Genomic DNA, 13582 nt, shown 5'->3' with positions numbered 1-13582 from the left:
CAGAGAACTGATAATGCACAGATCCAGGGATAAGCCAAAGGGAAGTGCAGAGAACTGATAATGCACAGATCTGGCCCTGAAATGTAGACACTTCATGCATGACTCCCTTATGGGCTTCTTTAAAGTCTAGGGTGACTAACCAGGCATCCCCGGCTAGCATGGGAAGAAGCTGTTGCAGGGTAAGCATTTTGAATTTTGGTATCACCAGGAAGGTGTTGAGAATTGAAAAATCCAGGATTGGGCGCCAAGAGCCCTCTTTTCTGGGTACCAGGAAGAGTCTGGAGTAGAATCTTTGACCTCTCTGTTCTACTGGAACCAGCTGAACAGCTCTGATACTGAGCTTCTGCCCACTGGTTTGGAAGAAGCTATGGGAATTCTCTTGGGGTTGGCATTGAGTATTAATAAAATTTGTACCCCTGGGATTCAATGTTGAGGACACATCGGTCTTGTGTGAAGGACATCCAGTTTTTTGCATGAAGGGCAAGTTTTCCTCCTGGGACACAAGCAATTGGACAGGACTGGGGAGTGGACTAAAGAAGTCATTGTGAGTTTCTTCCATAAGGAGGTGGCTTACCACATACTGCTTTAGGGGTGGGGACACTCCATTGCTTAGATCTCTGCACACCCTGGGACTGTAGTCTGGGCGGTCTGTTTCCCCTGGGTATGATATGAGAAGGCCTGAAGGGGGTTGAAAAGGACCAGTGTTTGGAAGGGCAATGCCTACTGAACATAGGGGGTTGCACTTGCAAGAATTCTTTAACAGTCTGCATAGACTTAGCTTTTTCTTCCATCTTTTTAAGAACCTCTTCTGCTTTGGTTCCAAACAAACTGTCCTTGTTCAAAGAAGCATCTAGTAACTTTGATTTGATATGGTCTGGCAAGGCTTGCTCCTTGAGCCAAGCATGTCTTCTCAGTACAGAGCCAGTGACTGCTGCCCAGCAAAATGCTTCTAGGGTGTCAAAGCCACACTGCAAAGTATGCTTGCTGACTTGGCTTGCAGAATGCATAAGCTCCTGCAATTCTTTATTTTCTGTACACACTGTAAAGGTTGTCATTTTTGTTTAATAAGTTCCATAATATGTTGCTGGTACTTCAGCATGTGAAACTGACAATTCAATGCCCTAATAGCAAGAGTTACAGAGGTGTATACCTTCTTACTTCATCTATCCAAAGCTCTGGAATCCCTGTTCGAAGGGGTGGGATTCTTGGCTGTAGTTGCCTTGATACATTTAGGCCCCTGGGAAATTATCTCTGGGTCAGCAGTAGGATTCTTGAAAAGAAATTTGTGAGTGTCAGGTACTCTGTAGTACCTTTCTGGTTTCCTAGGGGCAGCAGGCTAAGTATCAGGAGTAAGACTGTATTCCATAAAAACATCAACATCCAGGACAGGGGGTACTGCTAAAGGCCTGTGCTGAGGCAAATCAAGGTATTCTCAGAGTCTCTTTTTGGACTGAGGATAATCTTGGCATTCCCAGTGGAAATGCTCTCTTTAAGTATGCAAGGTTTCACCAAAAGAAAAATCCTCTGGAGGGGTGGCAGAGGGAATGGACTCCTCTGCATCTCAATCCTCATAAGCAGATAAGGGCATGTGTCTTCATAAATCAGAAACCTCAGAGTCATCGGACTCCTGTTCTGTATAAGCTGTCGGGGACTGGTCTCTTTTCCTCTTAGCAGGGGAAGGCTGACTTCCCCTAATCAGCGTAATAAGCTCTTCTGCCATTCTAAGCATTTGTCGTTGTGGCATGGGAGCAGGTGCATGCGCTTTGGTCATCATTTTTCTAGGCATAGTGCGTACTCTTGGCCTAAGAAACTCGGTAGTTTTAGATAAAGAAGTAGTCGGTTTGAGTTGCACATCGGTTGTGTGAAGAACAGACTCAGAAGCCAGTGCCTGCACAGCGGCTCAGGACCCATCCAAGGTAGTTGAAGAGTCTCGCAGCATACCGGACTCCGAATGGGTCTTGGTAGAGGCCTACGAATCCACAGAAGCAGGCATCAGGGGCTGCAAAAGCACCTCACTGAGTACCGGTGAACTGGCGACTAGCTTAATGAAGCGTCATCTGCAGGTTTGGACCTATACGGTCTGTCTCTGTCTTTATCCTTGCACTTTTTCATAATATCGGTAGTCGGATGGCTTACCAAAGCCATTTCAGAATATGGAGATCGAGAGCGAAAGAATTTAGCGACAAAGAGAGTCCGATGATGAATGGTTCGGGTGTTGAACAAGGCATAAAACCGGCAGCGAGGTAAGTCGTGGTCTGGGCCTAAACAGGTGAGCCAGTAAGAATGAAAATCTCTGTGAGGTATTTGCTTTCCACAGGCAAGACAATTTTTAACTTTTTCTGACATCAGTTAGAGCAAGAAAAAAAGGATCCCTAATGGGGTACTTAGCTTTAGAAGACTTCAGGATTATTCAATTTGTAAATGAAACTCTGGTAGCGGCCGACCAGCATTTACGAACTGCTTCTGCTTCAGGCTCCTCAGCAAGAAAGACTGATGTAATGGCGTCGACTGCCTATTTTTATACCCCTGATGACCTTACGTCAGTCCTGGAGCAACAGCAACCAGCGCAGAAATACTAATCTCTGGTATTCGGACAGACTGAGGACTACCTGCAGGCAGATAACCCAAGTGCGATGACTGCAACAGTGAAACACGAAGAACATCTACCTTTTTACTGAACTGCTGCAGAATTCTTAATAGTGCTTTCTCTTCACATTTTCTGGTCAATTTTCTTTCAGGTTCCCTAAATTTCTTCTTTGCTGTCATCCAGGTAGTGTACTTCCTAGCCAGTATCTGACTTTTATTCAACCTGAAAGTATCACTGGCTCTTCTCAGTTTCTTTTTTCACAGTGGAAGAGCTGGAATTAAGCTGTTGATCACTGTACAGCCATCTTGGAAGTTCTCTTCTGGAGGAAGGGTATTGCCCTGCTGGATACAGGTACCCCAGGGCTTTAGCAACATGTTATGACTACAGACCATGACCAGCAGATTTGATAGATCTTGGGACAGACAGGAGTGTTTGGTCATTGGATCAAAATGTAGTAATAATTAGATAGAATGATATTTAGTGATGGATAAAGAGACCGATGCTGGATAATTTTTTTGGTGGTAATTATACATTAGTTGATGGGTTAGTTCTAACCAATTTAAGCTTTTTAGTACTATACAGTGGTGGGTTCTGAAATGGCTAATAGCTATAAAATTAGTCACTTCACTAAAGAAGTCCTCAAGTTTTGCTTTTTGTGCTGCCTGGAGGTTAGTAAGAGTAGCACTGCCATAAAAGTAGTAAGGCGAGGAGGCAGGAAGTAGCAAGTGTGATTTTTAGATGCATTGGTGAGAAAGTTTTTGGTGATTTGTTTTTTTTAATGCAATTTTATATATGAAACTCAAATTCAAGATCATCCATCATCATCATTCCTAATAATTTGCTATGAGGAGCGATTTCACCAATGGTTCTATTATTAAGAGGAAGGATTTTATTTTTTTCATGAGTGAAGGATTTAGGGAAAAATACTAGTAGTTTTTTTGGGCTGAACATGACTTGAGAGTTAAAGCCATGTTTCAGTGGCTGTTAAAGTTTGAGTATTTTTTTTCCCCACAAACAAGGACATAGGTAATCTACAAACTTTCGACTCAAGCCAGTTCGGATTTGTCAAGGTAAGATCCTGCCTACTTAATCTGGCCAACTTCTTTGAGAAGGTTACTGAAGCAATGGATTAGGGAGAGCTGTACACACTGAATATCTACACCTCACAATGGGGTTTGACACATCCCACACACTGGTACTATATTCCCTACTTAACTCCATGGATAACAAATCTGCTCACAAACGGAACCTAGGAAATTAGGATGGGCTGCTCTATTTCCTCTTAAAGACCTATCACTAGCAATGTTTCCCCAGTATTCAGTCCTTGGGCCACTCCTCTTTGGCATTTACTTGTTAGAGGTCAAAGTTACTGTTAAAGGTTTATAGCTGACCATGTCTGAAGAGGACTGTACACTTGGTGCCATCATAAACTCCCCAAATGACACCAAGATCCTCCAAGTGGGTCTTTTCTAAACCAATAACTGGCATCAAAACCATGGACTAAAACCAAATACCAAGAAATGTGTAACAGTATCCTTCGGTAAGTAAGGCACCCCTTATAACTATCATATTGACAACACTTATCTGGAAACTTGTACAGACAATGAACTACCCTTCAATTATGGATGCACTATTTAAGAAAGTGCTTTTCACTGTATACCTTATTACTATGGGTATGGTTTCCAAGGGTTTGATCATTCCATGGTGTTCCACACTCAGCTTGATCATTATGTGTAAGGTCACCTTCAGTATATACCTGTCTAAACACTTAACTTGAACACCCACAAAGCTTTCTTCCCAAGAAAATAAAGGGCTTAAATCATAAAAACTATTCAGACTGTCTCAAGACATTGGTCCTTTTCTTGGTGTCACTGAGAGGCAATCTGACTCGTGTACAAAGCCTTAACAGCTCCTATAGGTTCATAAGACAATACTAGGCTACTGACCCGGAGGCCCTTATAAGCCTAGCAAAGAATTTCACCCAAAGTCAGAACCTGTTCTCCCTGTCCAGCAAAGACACAGGTGGGATCCCAAGGGTATAATTTTCTGTTTTCCATCCAGTCATCGAGGTTCCTCTTAAAGAGGGCTAGTGAGGTACTCTGCTTGACATGGAGATGAAGTCAATTCCACAGATAGGGGAGTTGTTGGGACATAAATCTATCCCAAGTTCTATTAATGCCACAGACCAAGTTGAGACCTTGCATGTGGATTGCACGAGTAGAGTTTGACTTATGGATATGCAGCAACTCCATCAAGGCTGAGTCTGAAAAGGCCTTGTATGCAAGACACAGGTCACCTCTGAGCAGTCTGTACGAGACTGAGTAGAGGGACTGGGCCTTTAGCCTATCTGTATAGGACAGGTGCTTCCGACCCTAGATTTTCCTGGTCAGGAACCTCTGCGGTCTCTCCAACTGCTGCATGTGCTTGGTAAGGTACATGCCAAAGGGGGCATTGTACTCACCAATGGGTCTGATAAGGCAGGAGGACAGGGATGTTATGACCTCCTTGTTCCTGAATGAAATACACCTATGCTGCCAAACCTACTGCACATTCACAAGCCCAGTGGGGGCATAAACATCTGCTTAAGAGACCTTAATCTTTCTTCAAACATAAATAAAACATGTTGGGGGGATAGAAAAGTAGCACACAGAACTTCATTTCTCTGGAACAGTCTCCAGATATAGCAAAGTATTTCTCTTACACTATTCAAAGGTAATCCGGACCAATGGATGTACAACTGTAAAGTCACCTCTGGTTCAGCACCCTTGTCCCACATGAATAAAATACCATATAAATGTTCTGCCGATCTATGGGATTACTCATACTTAAAATACAAGATCTTCATGATAATGTATGGCTAAATTAAAATGCCTCTCAGATTAACAACAAATATGTACCTATGAACCATTTTAAAAGACATTTCCAACAGGGAACCATGAGCAAAAAGTGTCGGATCTGAAGTAAACAATTTTAGTGATAACCACTGAAAACACCAATATGAGCCTTTAGCAAACACTTCTGACAGACAAGACCACTATAATTTACAAAAATAAAAAGTGGAGGACTCCCCAAAAGGGTACTTATCTGGACAGCACTGGTGAAGTGCTAGCTGACCAGTACCCAACACTTGCAGGAAAGAGCACACTTCAATGGCAGGAAAGTTCTGAAGTTTTGGTCCTCTCACCACTGATTTTATACTGCTCTCCTTGAGATGTACAGTGGCTAGAGTATGTAGAATGTGCCCTAAAGCTCTGAAAGCTAGCGACATGGTCCAGGCCTAGGCATGACACCCTATATAGCATACATCACAGCAAAAGTAATCTAATGATGACCATCCACACTTAAATTTAAACATGGACTTCCACAATATAAATTGAGATTATATAAGCAGACAGCTTTTTCATGGACTAAAGGGCAAAGAAAAAAAATATTGCAACAAATGACTACGCAATTCCACCTGTGTAGTACACAGAGCTAAATACTCAGGTTGTAACTGCCACTGCATAAGGAAATGGTTCTCTCTCTACAATTGCACAAGACTTGTGTGTGATATGAATCCACGGTAATAAAAACTTCTTTGCTAGATGCAAACATAAAATAATTTTCTGCATTTTGGGAAACAGTAATGCAATGCACAAGGAAAATTGCTTTGATGCATGCAGACATCCAGGGCAGTACAACTACATCAATAAAATGTGTACTTTAACTCAGACCATTGAACCACAAGTTTCACTAACAAATCTCACTAAAACTTTTCAAAAACCTGCTTCTGACTTTTTCTCAAATATACAGCTTTGTAGGTCTTCACTGTCAGCTGCATGCTTATACTAAGTAATAAAGCATGATACCCAATGCCATTCCTTTTGCTTTACAGAAACATTTTAATCTTGGCTTTTAACATTAATTATGACAGTTCAATAACGTAAAAAGTTTACACAGTAATGGGCTCTTCAAAGGATAAATCACAAAACAGTACCAATTCATATACAGATTTGTTTTTAATCTATTTCTGGTACATATACAAAAAGTACTTGCAAGGTGTTGCAATAAATTCCAAAAGCTGCCAAGAGGTGAATCCCAAAGAAAACTTCCTTTTATTAACACAAATACAGGCTTAGGTGCTTTTGGCCATGAAAATGGCCTTCATCAGAAACGCCCATAATCCCAATGGCAAACAAATACCCTTCAGTAACAAAAAATTACTATTCAATTAACCAATTAATATAATTTTTATATAAAAACACTAGACACTTATCAAAACTGCAATTTTACTTGCATTTATTATATTTTGCTTTTCTACGCAAAACTTTATAATTCACCCCACTATTAAGACCAGGTTTGTTAAAAGCATTGAGCAGAATCTGCCATTTAAGCTCTTTGTATTCAAGCTCTCCTCCTTTGTCCCCATTAAAATCAGGAGAAACAGTATTACTGAAAACAAAAACTCTGAACACTTGGGACTTTCTAATGTAGGTTTAAACAATGCATTACTGTAATCTTTCTTTTTTATTCCATAATAATGTTTATAAATTCTCCTACGCCACGATCTACTGGTTTTCCCTGTGTACAAGTAATTACAGGCTAGGCACTTTGCCATGTATACCACAAATTCTGAACTGCATGTAAACCTACCCGTTCTTTCGGCTTCTCCCAGTTAGGGGTCGCCACAGCGGAACTCCGGTCCACTAATGATTGGCAGTAGATTTTTACGGTGCCGAGGTGCCAGCTCGACGCCCAACCTTCAATGAAGGAACGCTCATTCTACGCATGTCTTTCGAATGCCACTCGACCGTGGGGAGGACATGCAGACTCCACACAGAAGGTGCACCAGCTGAGAATCGAATGGGAGAACCTCTTGCTGTGAGGTGAAAACGCTACCACTGCGGCTTACAGACACTGTAGATATAGAGATAGACAAAGATGACATATTAGTTACAACAGATGTGCAATCCTTGTACACCTATATCCCCCATAAAAAAGGTTTGGAATGGGTAGGTTATATGTTACTTGAAAGTCAGCAATTTGAAGTAGGGGAAAGTAAGTTTATTCTGGAAAGTACAGAACACATTCTGTCTTACAATTTTCTTACTTTTGAAAATTATTTTTTTTACAGACAAGGGGGGTAGCTATGGGGGCAAGGATGGCGCCTAATTATGCCAATTTAGTTATGGTTTATTGGGAGACCAATCTCTTGCCCCACTTGGCAGGGCACAATAATCTTTTATGTTATTACATATTTATTGATTTGCTTTTTGTGTGGAGGGGCACAGAAGGTAATTTAAAGGATTTTATTAAAGAATGGTGGTGCTGCAGTAGCATTGTCGCCTCACAGTTACACGTTGTCCTGTTCGATTCTCAGCTAGAGTGTCTTCTGTGTGGAGACATGCGTGAATGGGCGTACCTTCGTTGAAGGTTGTGCGTCAGAGCTGGCAACTCGGCACGTAAAAATCTACTGCCAATCATTACCGGACCGGAGTTCCACTGTGGCGACCCCTAACCAGGAAAAGCCGAAAGACACAACATTAAAGAAATGAATGACAGCACAAGTTTTTAAAATTTTCATTGGAATATAATTTCTTTAGGATTAGTTATTTAAGATTTATACATCATTAAGGAACAAGGACAACAGACCTTAAGTACAGTCAGAAGTTACAAGAATGTGGCTAGTAATAGCTTACTTCATTACACTAGCATGCACCCTACATACGTCAAACATAATATAGTGAAGGGGCAGCTAATTAGGGTAGAGACTCAAGTGGTGCTAGCAAAACAGACAGATTTGTGGGAGAATTACATGAGAGGCTTAAGCACAGTGTATATCCCAGTAAGACAGTAATTTATTGGAAAGTGCAAAAAGAGAGACTAGGGAAGGAGAAGAAAGGGCAAAGCAGGACAAGAATTGGCAAGCGGCCATGCCCTTAATCTTCACAGTGGACAGCGAAGCTATCAAAAGAATTATTAATAATAATTGGAGAATTTTATTAGCAAATAAAGAAGTTAAGGCTGCAGTGGGAGAACCCATATACATTAATAAAAGGGTTAGTAATTTCAAAGAGATTCTAGAATATAAACATGCAGCCAGTAATAGTAGAGTTAAGGGTATGTATAAGAGTTTAGACTGCAAAGAGTGCAGATTTATAGCAGAGGGACCCTATGAAGAAGCAAGTACCTATGAAAAAACATTACAGTGCCAGGTAGGTTTACATGCAGTTCAGAACTTGTGGTATACATGACAAAGTGCCTAGCACGTAATTCCTTTTACATAGGAAAAAACAACAGATCACTGAGAAGGAGAATTTATGAACATTATTATGGAATAAAAAAGAAAGATTACAATAATGCATTGTTTAAACATACATTAGAAAGTCGCAAGTGTTCAAAGTTTTTGTTTTCAGTAATGGACTATGTTTCTCCTGGTTTTAATGGGGACAAAGGAGGAGAGCTTGAATACAAAGAGCTTAAATGGCAGATTCTGCTCAATGCTTATAACAAACCTGGTCTTAATAGTGGGGTGAATTATAAAGTTGTTTTACATAGAAAAGCAAAATATAATAAATGCAAGTAAAATTGCAGTTTTTATAAGTGTCTTATCGTAGTGTTTTTAGTTTATTTATGCTACTTGTATATAAAAAATATATTAATTGGTTAACTGAACAGTAAATTTTTGTTACTGAAGGGTATTTAAGTGTTTGCCATTAGGATTATGGGTATTTCTGATGAAGGCCATTTTCATGGCCGAAAGCGCTTAAGCCTGTATTTGTGTTAATAAAAGGAAGTTTTCTTTGGGATTCACCACTTGTCAGCTTTTGGAATTTATTGCAACACATTGCATGTGCTTTTTGTATATTTAACTGTGAATCTTCACTTCTACAGAGGCATATTTTCAGTTTGTTTTTCATTCATTATTTCTGGTATAAGTTTTGCTTGAGGCATTAATTTTGGCTTCCTTGGGATCTTGTGGAAGAAAAAGGTGCATGCAAAGCCCTGACTGCACTCTGACACTGTGAGAGACTCTTCATGTAACTGATAACCACACCACTGGACAAAGTGGTGGTCTGTCTCGCCTCATAAAATTATGGGTAGCTAGTGTGAATAGGTTCCAACATGAAATGGGAGCACATCAATAGACAGCTGAATGACAACCACCACAGTGAATTGTTTAAAATAAAAACTAAAAAAAATATTGAAACAAAAAGATTATATATTTGTCTTAATTATTCTTAAACCCAAGCAAAGCTTAAAGAAATATATATTTTTAACAAAGAAAACCCCAATTAACAGTTCAGTCAATAACCTACATTGACTTTATATAAGAAATTATAAACTATTCTCAAGCCAAAGTTGCTGTTAAGCTCAGAAAGGGCACAGCATCCTTTTTCAACCATTTTAAATATTACTTTACTTTTGCTGTTAAATTTTTAAGCTATCAGTTTCATACTACAGTTACAAACTAAAAAATGGAACTCTTGTTGGATTAAAAGTGAACAAATTGGAAACACTCAAATGGATCCTGGCCAAGGGTGCCCGCAGGCAGGTGCAAGGAGGTGCACTTGCACTCCCCTGGAACCGGCTGGCCAAGAAATTAATTTTATTTTAATTTTTTAAAAAAAAGATTTTTTTTTTTTTTAAAGGGCATTCCTCTTTAAGAACGCCCTTTGCGTCCCGTCCAGTCGCACAGGTGCAACAGGTGTTTGCTTCCTGTTTGCATCTTCAGTGTCTGTGCGACCGATGGTTTACGGCTTTGTTTTTCGCGGCTACTGTAAATTTGAATTCCAGAGGACGTTCCCACTGCGGACGAACGTAGAAGTGAGAGAGGTAGGTGTCAGATGGGCAATATTGTGTGCTAAGAGACACTAGAAGCTCAGTAGTCCCACCTGACAGCCATTAAAACTAATTTTATAAGTTTGATAAAGTATTATCTAGTCTTCGAGCTTTACAGCACAGCATTTTACATTCTATGTTGAAAGTCAGTCTTGCACTAAGAATATATGTGATATGGGAAATCTACAGATAGGAATACATTTTTATAAGTAAACTTGTACAGTGCTGCCGAAGTGTAACAATTACTCACCAGTGCATATTATTAAGTAGTAGTTAAACCAACAAAGCTGCATTTACACAATAGGCTTTCAAGTTATTTTATTACTAATAAAGGACAGCAGTGCAGTGTCACAGTAGGTAACTTGTCATATGGCATAGTTCTCAAGTTTAGTCCTCAGTCCTCGTTTTGAAAGTTCGAAATTATGAAGCAGACCTAATGAGAAGTTCACTTTATCCAAGGGAGTACAACAAAGTTAAGTGACTTTCTAAGAGTCAGACAATGTGGAATTTTATTTATTCATTACTTATGAAAAATGTATTACCAGGTTAGGTCATTGTTTCATATGGACCATTTTCGGGCCAGCCTAGGATATAGCAAAAACAAATTTTCAGAATATAAGGGAACACTATACTTGAGTAACTGAGTGACATAAAAAGGTAAATGTGACCTGAATTAGCTGAACAGCATTAACAAATTTTGCTGGTGATGCATAAAGTATATGATTAACATGATATAGATTAGATACAATATTTACAATAGCATATAAGAGGCTGGGAGAAGGATTAAGGAGAAGGTTGAGAAGGGGGAAGGTAAAAAGAGTGCAATACAGGATGAAGTACAACTGGAGTTTTTCAAAGTTTTGCATTCTATAGTCCAGCAGTTTAGACACTGTGCTAGACTGATTCTCAGTGTGGGTTTTCGCTTGTTAGGACTGTTGTATTGTTATTGACACGTAAACAGTCTGGACATTAGCAGAGGGGATTACTATTGTAGTTAAGGTTTTGAGTTCCTCCGCCTTCTTTTGCCTGCTGTGTAACTCTGAGTAAGTCACTTATTCAGATGGTTCTCCCAGACTGGGTCTGAAAAAGTGTCCACATGGATCAGTGCACTACCCTGGTTAATAAATACATCAAAATGGTCAGTGAAATAAACAACCCAAAGAAAAGCAGCGTTTAGTCATTATTAACCTGGGCAAAAGGTTGGCATTCTATTTTGTTAATTCTGTACATTTTAATACAGGAAATATATGTTAAACAATTATGTACTTTTAGATTCTAAAAATGTTGAATCTAGAAAACCACATTCTTTCTTGCTTGTTAGTGTGTCTACTGCAGATCTTGAGGAAAATCCTAACTAGACAAAAATTAAAAGATAATTATAATTATGTCATAAATTAAAAGACTATTACTATCTTCCTGTGTGGTGCAGATACCTAGCTGACTTACTTTGTATGACATAATGCTAACGTCCACATTGCATGGCTTTATGTGCACTTACCACCCACAAGGAAACACGCCTGTACCATGCAACATGATTGTATGGCTGAAGAAGCTTTAGACAGTGTTAAGGTTGCCTTTCAGAGGCTACTGCCTTTTTCTCCATCATAGAAATAGCAAAACCTGAGCACAAATGCAATAACAATAACTGAACTTCCCAGTACAGCTAATTTTGTCTGAATTACAGTCTAAGTAGGTGTGTATACAGGCAGGAGTAGCTGATCTTTACAATAGTGAATATGCTGGCAGAAGTTCAAAAATAGCTGATGTTAACAAAACTGAATATATTGCCAGAGTTACAGTCCATGGGGCTGAGGGCATTGATAAGCATAAGTTCAGTCCATGATTAAAATGTTCTGGTTAATGTTTTATATGTTCATAACTGAACACCAGCTTGAGTGTACATTAGACAGAGAGATGATATAGCATTATGGGTTTATCTTGTCCTCTTACTGAATGCAGTGTTTTACTTTGAGAACCACTCAGCTGTTCTAAAGTCAACACCCATTTGTAATGTACAAGCAGAGGCACTGTACATATCAAATCCCAGCTGCTGTGCTCCATAGCAATTCTGTAGTTATATCATTCAAGCAATGTCTCATCTTTCAGGGACACTGGTTATGACCTGCCAACAGAGCTGATTTACAGATCTTGTGAAGAAGTATGATTCCCTTTAGTGATTCAGTAATGATCACAGCATGGATCCTGGAAGAGATCCACAACTTCTATATCTTTTTATTGTCTTAAGTGTTTGCTCATTGTTTATTTAGGAAAGCCACAGTCAGCTTGAACATCCCTGAAGCTCTTGAGTTATGCCTTGTGCATTTTAGACAGCTGCGAGATGCTAGCAGATGTGAGGTATAAAGATTACGAATTTACTCCTCTGCAAACCTGTCCAAAAGTGATTCAGTAATTTTGTTTGCTAACTTTAATTATCCACATCTAGGCTGGGAGCATTTTCGTGTTTTCTCTTAAACTAAGAAACAAAGTAAAAAGGTCAAGTTGACAAAAATGTAAAGAGCAGACATCTAGCTTCCTTTTTTTTAATTTAGGATCCACTTAGTTACTGACAGAGGGCAACACAGCGGAGGAAATTTGATGTGGCAACTTTGAAATATTGTGTAGGCAAACATGGGGAATGTTTATTTCCATAATTAGGATGTAAATGAGAAATTACTTTTCCTAAAGGTAAGAACGTTCCTAGTGGGTGGTCTACAGGTATAAACAGCAGTAAAGGTAATCCACAGAGACAACTTTGTGATCTAGAGCAAAGGTGCTGATCTAAACAGCAGTACATTAAACATAAATAATAGTTTAAATGTCTCAGTAGGAGTCTAGCACGTGTGTGTGCGTGTGTGTGTGTGTGTGTGTGTGTGTGCAAGAAATAGGTAGGTAGGAGTATGTATGTGTGTATGTAAGAAGTAGGTAAGTAAAGGTAGGGGGGTGTGTGTATGTGTGTGTAAGAAGTAGTTCCTACTCAAACTGGGCTGCTTATCCTAGGCAGGGTTAGCAGTCAGCTCCCCAAAGAACAGTAATAGCCAGCAGGACTACACTGGTACAACACTCCAATGAATATGATATTAGTAAGAAATATTGACATGTCATGTCACTAACTCTTTTTGCAGAAAACCTCTGGTGAAGCTTCTGAATTTGTAACCTTAATCAATGGCAGAAGAC

General features: G+C 39.5%; 1 protein-coding gene across 1 annotated transcript in view; it reads right to left on the bottom strand.

The window, feature by feature from the left end:
* PPFIBP1 (PPFIA binding protein 1) overlaps positions 1-13582 on the bottom strand; it is a 2404664-nt gene that overhangs the window by 1723895 nt on the left and 667187 nt on the right. The gene's annotated exons all lie outside the window — the stretch shown is intronic.

This window comes from Protopterus annectens, chromosome 9.part0 (genome assembly GCF_019279795.1).
Source record: "Protopterus annectens isolate FY-2018-M chromosome 9.part0, PAN1.0, whole genome shotgun sequence".
NCBI classification, from domain to species: domain Eukaryota; kingdom Metazoa; phylum Chordata; order Ceratodontiformes; family Protopteridae; genus Protopterus; species Protopterus annectens.
Note: the sequence above shows the minus strand (reverse complement) of the source record. Positions and strands in the feature narration are given on the sequence as shown.